Raw genomic sequence first — 7,487 nt, forward strand, 5'->3', positions numbered from 1 at the left:
CATACGAGGGAGTGGGGGGGGAGTGGGGTGTGGGGCGACGGGGAGTGGGTTAGGGTTTCGGGGGGTTATGGGATAAGGGAGTGGGGATTGGTTCGGCCGGTTGGGCCTTTTGGGCTGGCCGGCCGACAGCTGGGCCGGTTGGCCCAGTGGGGGGGGTGTTTTCCTTTTTTTTATATATATTTTTTTGTTTTGATCTTTTACTTTTATTTATTTTTCTTTTCTATTTTATTTAGTTTAAAGCACTTACGCACTTTGTAAAATTATGTTTTCTTCACGATAATTACCCTAGCAATATTTGTCACACACCGAACATTTTTGTTTTAGTGTTTTGAAAACTTTGACTCGTTATTAATTTTAAATTTGAATTCAGAGTGTTTTGAACTGACACGCGAATACCAACAGTAAACGGGATGACGTGGCATCATTAGCGAAGTTTTAGTGTAGCTTAATTATCCGGGCATCACAATTCTCCTCCACTACAAGAAATCTCGTCCCGAGATTTAAGAAGTAGAGAAGGGGGGGGGGGAGGTCTAGTTACGAAATTCTATCAGATCTTCTCGGTCTTGGTTGCTCTTCTCGAAGAGGTTGACCCCTTTTCACTGATGTCTTCATTTCTCTGCTTCAAGTCACCATGATCAAGTCATCATCCTTTCTTCGGGAACTTCATTGTACTTACGAAAGAATAAGGGGGTATTCTGGGAGACTGGACCTCTACAAGGTTGACTATGTGGTAGATAACATCAGGGAGGGTGGCGGAAAGTAACTCTCGAATTGAAACTTAAGAAAATATCGAGAGCAATATAAAGAGGTATCATGGGAAGTTTCAAGCGGGCAATCAATCGTTCGATGCCTGAAACAGAGTGTGAAAGGGGTTCAGAGCAATGGGCATAAGTATTGTTTCGGATACCATAATTGGTGATCTCTCGAAAGGTGGCTCGTGAATTACGTATAAAGCCGCGCGTGAGGAATAACTTTGGAAACAAGGGGTACAGTAGAGTCAGGTTTCGATCCCGTGGAACTGTGGGTTATGGGCCCACCATGTGGGTTGACAGTAGAAAGGGCAGTAATGTCTGGCATGGTCATGTAAGCAAGGCATGTCAGAGGATAACCTGTCAGTTATGTTGACAGCATCGTTGGTACCAAGGGCGATGGACGAAGAGAACCATTTTCCTGCTCGTTGAACGAGGCGGACCAATAGGCAAAGTTCTCGTCCATCGGTGGCTACCGTAATGTCATCAACAATAGTAACATGGTCTTGCTGACAGAACTGTACACCAAGGTGTTTACATAAGCAGGAGAATATTACTGCTTAGATCATATAGATCACCAGTAAGGTTAAACAAGACAACAGAAAGGAAAGTGTCATTATCAGATTAAACAGGACAATGGAAAGGAAAATATGTTTAAACACATATTTCAAGGGTATATCCTTCCCAAGGACAAGCAAAGCAAGATATCCACGACATGATAGAAAGTAGAAACCATTTAGGTAAGGGGAGAGGAATTTGATGACAATACCCATACAACGGTGTTTGGATAATATATAAAGAAAAGATAGCATTGCTTCAACTGTTCTTATTGAAAACCGGAGTACCACAACATGCATCGAGATAGCATTGACATTGTCATCAAGGGTCAGAATTTGGATGCACAAAGGATCCATCAGGAACAACTTATAGAATAAGTCTTACAATTCCCCCATGGAAGAATGGTTATCTTTGCTAAAAAGGAAACGATACCAATAGGGGCTCCGACCAGGTGTACTAGGCATGACACCACATTACCGGGTCATATAAAGACCAACATTATAACTCTTGGAAAATATGTTCCAACCATCATATCTGCCCGAGATTCAGATCTGATTGGGGGCAGGATACCTCAGACCCAGGATGCCTAAGAAGACAAGGTGCAACGCAATTGACGAGATGACATTATAAGATCCTCGGGCAATGAACTATGGAAGCAAGTTCCAAAACAAGAACTCATCATTAAACCAATGAAGGGATAAGGTGGTAGTTGATGAACTCAGCGACAATTCATCGAGACTTCCAAAAGATGGGTTTGCACAATTATGTGATCAAGGAGATATCATTTGTCAGATCAAATGATATAACGAGGTTTGCTCAAGGAAAACATACTCAATTAAACATTGGTGGAAAGGTGCGCCCAAAATTGGGTTGGGTTGCACAACCAATGTTATAATGGTGATTCGATAACCAATGGTCTAAGAATGAAATGTCGACCACGAACTTCAAAGCAATAGGGTTGCTAGAAGGAAAGCATCCAAACAACACCGTTCACTTGTTGGGAATCAACACGGGGACAAAGAAAAAATGGTGATGGTGAGAAGTATCACTATACCAAGAATTCTCAAGAGGTGGTGAAATTCTCACGACATTCTTGACATAAAAGATGGTAATACTCCAAAATAAAGAAGAGCAATTGCTGGATAGCAAGGAACTCAAGGTATAACACAAAACACAAACAAGTTTGTGTTGGAGGGAAGGCAGTAGAGTGGTCGATGATAACAATAATCATCGAGGGCAAGGATGGTCTTTCTCAATATAAATTCAATTGATATCCTGGAAGAGCTCGGAATGCTGATGATGATCACGACATAGCAGTCGAGAGATTTCAAGATGTAATCGATCGGCGATGACATCAAGTCAAAGGCATGATGAAGCAAAAGGTTATTGGAACCATGGGTATGGCACAAACACGGAATCAAGCTTGTTGTTCAAGGCGAAATGACATGATGAGGAAAATCGACGTAAGCTTAGCTCATCGTCGAAAATTGTGCTCCGAGAAGAAGGACCAGGTAGCATAGTTAAAATCAACATGAATAGATATAGCAGAGCAAGGTAGGAATGACATGATCGGGTACAAACTCGTACTTAAAGAAGATTACTGCAGAGTTGTTGAACCATAGTGCGGGCTCGGTTCAGTTATCGGTGTCTTTGAGTGTTTTAATAACTCAGAGCCCATGAAAAATTGGAATCCGGGAGAATGTAGTACTTGATGAAGAACTCATAAGAGGTTATGCAGTTCCATGATAATCTCGAGATACCAGGGGGTAATACTCGACGACTAATCAAAATAGAGATTGGACTGCGGTATTGCTCTATAGAAGACAAGTGCTTAAACTTACACCAGAAATGGTATTTAAAGGAGAACATGGCCAGAACCACGATTGCAAAAGGCCAGATCCCAGATATAAGATGAACTTATACCAAGGGAATAATTAATTTAAGAGAAGCTTTAATGATAAGATCTACATCGTGTCCATGGGCATGAACGCAAAGTTCAAGGTTGACTCCCACTTCTTTAATGCATAACCTTTCATTCACTTTCCGTCTTCAAAGAAATTGTAGGGTAGAAAATTATCTGGTAAAACACCAGAAGGGTACAACATGTGAAAACTTTCGGGTTCATACGGTTTTAGGGAAGGTATAGGTTCAACCCATCGGGGCATCTTAGGAACATATACTGCAAACTTCAGGAGTAAATAACACAAGTTCGAAAGCAGAGCATCGTTGGCCAATTCAGAGAATAGGATTTACCATTGGCATTATGTATCAGGGGAAGAACTTCCAACGTGATTGATATGAAGGACGTTGTCGGATAAAATCCAACAAAGGAATTGATGGTACACAAAGGATCTGATGTGAGTATCGGTACTGAAGCAGAAGAGGAAAGAATGCAAATGCAACAGGTTATGGAATCATCTGAATAATTTGAAGCTTAAATGCAAAGGAATCATTATTCCAAATCGAAGGATCAGAAGCAGATGCTCTGATCAAGGATGGATAAGTTGAATAGACTTAGGGGTACAATTGATGGTAATCTGATTGGCCGAGAATCAGCTCATGTTCGAAAGACGTCTGAGCCGGAAATATAATTTAAAAGGATCAACTGATGATTGCATGCATTCGCACTCATGTTGAATCCATAGGATCAAAATCATAATGACAAGAGATGCCAATAAGATTACGAGACTTGTGGGATTAACCATAATTCATGCAAGCAAGAATATCAAGAGCAAGAGGATGCTCAGGATTTTTGGAAGATCGAATGGTATTTCGAAAACTTTTGTGAAACACATGAACAACTGGGAAAGAGCAAATACTCGATAAGTGCGAGGAATTATCCGTAAGGGTATTCATGAGGCAAGAACTGTAAAGCAGTAAGCCCAAAGGATTCTTGGAACAACGGAGAGCGGTTCGGGGCATCTTGTATTAACAAGATCAACTTGGAATAAAATTAAGAATGACGGCTGTAAGTATTTATCCATAGGGATAAATCAGTGGTAGGTAATTGCAAGAGCAACGAGCACAAAGTCTCGAGAACATCGGAGAGTATCTTTGAAATCCTTCGGTGCACCAAGCAATCATCTGGAATGAGGGGCTCTCCGGGAGGAAGTAGTTACGAGAACCTAGAGTTAGAGTTAGTAAAATCATTTCACCCGAATAGAAGAGAGATCAGAGTCCCGGAGTAAAGGTCAAGGAGTAAAAGATCCTAATACCACCCAAATGGCGACGTGGGCCCGTAAGACACACAACCATGTTAGTAAAAGGTTTGTAATGTCTAGACTCGACTTCGGCCAAAGAGTATGGAAGGGGATTCCTACAGGCTGTTGGCTCTGATACCAACTTGTGACACCCCTGATTCAATCATACACTAATCATGCACGCTAACGTGTACGATCAAGATCAGGGACTCACAGGAAGATATCACAACACAACTCTAAAACATAAATAAGTCATACAAGCATCATAATACAAGCCAGGGGACTCGAGGGCTCGAATACAAGTGCTCGATCATAGACGAGTTAGCGGAAGCAACATTATCTGAGTACAGACATAAGTTAAACAAGTTTGCCTTAAGAAGGCTAGCACAAACTGGGATACAGATCGAAAGAGGCACAGACCTCCTGCCTGGGATCCTCCTAACTACTCCTAGTCGTCGTCAGCAGCCTGCACGTAGTAGTAGGCACCTCCAGTGTAGTAGTCGTCATCGACGGTGGCGTCTAGCTCCTGGGCTCCAAATTCTGGTTGCGGCATCCGGGAAGAAGAGGAAAACAGGGGAAAAGAGGGAGCAAAGCAACCGTGAGTACTCATCCAAAGTACTCGCAAGCAAGTTACTACACTACATATGCATGGGTATATGTGTGAGGAGGCCATATTAGTGGACTGAACTGCAGAGTACCAGAATAAGAGGGGGATAGCTAGTCCTATCAAATACTACGCTTCTGGCAGCCTCCTTCTTGCAGCATAAAGAAGAGAGTAGATTGAAGTCCTCCAAGTAGCAACGCATAGCATAATCCTACCCGGCGATCCTCCCCTCGTCTCCCTGTGGAAAAGCGATCGCTGGGTTGTCTGTGGAACTTGTCTGGGTGTGTTTTATTAAGTATCTGGTTCTAGTTGTCATAAGGTCAAGGTACAACTCCAAGTCGTCCTTTTACCGAGGGACACGGCTATTCAAATAGATAAACTTCCCTGCAGGGGTGCACCACACAACCCAACACGCTCGATCCCATTTGGCCGGACACACTTTCCTGGGTCATGCCCGGCCTCGGATGATCAACACGCCGCAGCCCCACCTAGGCACAACAGAGAGGTCAGCACGCCAGTCTAAATCCTATGCGCGCAGGGGTCTGGGCCCATCGCCCATTGCACACCTGCACGTTGCGAGGGCAGCCAGAAGCAGACCTAGCAACCTCCATTACAAAGGAAGTCACATTACGCGGTCCAATCCGGCGCACGTCGCTCCGTCGCTGACGCCAAGAAGGCTTCGGCTGATACCATGACGTCGAGTGCCCATATCTTTCCCACGTAGTTGGTTAGTGCGTATAGGTCAGTGGCCAGACTCAGATCAAATACCAAGATCTCGTTAAGCGTGTTATTTTGAAGTAGTCGCGGACGCCGACCAGGGCAAGTCCCACCTCTCTCCTAGGTGGTCTCAACCTGCCCTGTCGCTCCACCTCAAAGTAACAGTCGGGGGCCGTCGGGAACCCAGGCCCACCTCTACCGGAATGGAGCCACCTGTCCTTCCAGCCCCCACATCGGAATCGCTTGTGGATACTCAACGAGCCAACCCAACTTTGGTCACCATCTTTATAGTATGTATATATGTATAGTATATACCCGTGGTCACCTCCCGAGTGATCACGTCCCAATAGTATAGCAAGGCAGACTGACAAGAATGTAGGGCCAATGATGATAAACTAGCATCCTATACTAAGCATTTAGGATTGCGGGTAAGGTATCAATGATTGTAGCAACAATGACAGGCTATGCAACAGAATAGGAGTAACGGAACAGCAACATGCTACACTACTCTAATGCAAGCAGTAGAGAGAATAGTAGGCGATATCTGGTGATCAAAGGGGGGGCTTGCCTGGTTGCTCTGGCAAAGAGGGGTCATCAACACCATAGTCGTACTGGGTAGCAGCGGCGTCGGTCTCGGTGTCTAGCGAGAGAAGAGGGGGAAAGAAACAATAAATATTAAGCAAACAGATGCATAGCGATGCATGACAAGACAAGTATCGGTGCTAGGGGTGCCCTAATGCGGTATGAGGTGATACCGGTGAAGGGGGGAAACATCCGGGAAAGTATTCCCGGTGTTTCGCGTTTTCAGACAGATGAACCGGAGGGGGAAAGTTGCGAGTTCGATAGGTTAGGGATGTGTGGCGGACGAACGGGCTGCGTTTCCGGATTTGTCTCGTCGTTCAGAGCAACTTTCATGTACAAAGTTTTTCCATCCGAGCTACGGTTTATTTTATATGATTTTCTAATGTTTTAAATCATTTTTAGAATTTATTTAATTAATTTAATTCAACATTATCCAGAACAGTGCCTGCTGACGTCAGCATGACGTCCGCAGTCCACAGAGGGGTTGACGGGGTCGCTGACGTGTGGGTCCCACTGGTCATTGACTTAGTTAACTAAATAGGGTTAGTTAATTTAATTAAAGTGATTAGGTCAACTAGTGTTTAGGTTAAACTAATTACTGTTTATTTAAACTAACATGTTAATTAGATTAACTAACTTAATTAACTTAATTAATTAAATAAAAAATTATTATTATTATTATTTTCTAATTCTTTTAATTCTATATTTTTATGAAAACGTTCTGGGTGTGGGGCCCATCTGTCATAGGCCCCAGGGCCTTAGCAGGCATGGGCGCAATGGGCGCCCAGCACCCGTTTGTTCGGGCGCACGGCCAGGAGCGGGCGGACCCGATAGGGCGCCGGAGCAGGGGGAGGCCGATGGCCATGGCGCCAGTCAGGCGGTTGTGCAGAGCAGCAACAGGGAGGGTCGCGGGCGAGTGGCGTAGGAGGAAGCGGGAGGGGCGCGGCCGCGGTGGTGCCCGTAGCAGCCGGAGGCGGTGCTCGGCCACGGCCCAGCAGGAGCTGCGGCAGTGGCCGCGGGAAGGCTAGGCCGGAGCCGCAGGGGGAAACGGGGGGTGACCGAGGGTGGCGCAGAGGG

This window comes from Triticum dicoccoides, chromosome 3B (assembly GCF_002162155.2).
Source record: "Triticum dicoccoides isolate Atlit2015 ecotype Zavitan chromosome 3B, WEW_v2.0, whole genome shotgun sequence".
Taxonomy (NCBI): domain Eukaryota; kingdom Viridiplantae; phylum Streptophyta; class Magnoliopsida; order Poales; family Poaceae; genus Triticum; species Triticum dicoccoides.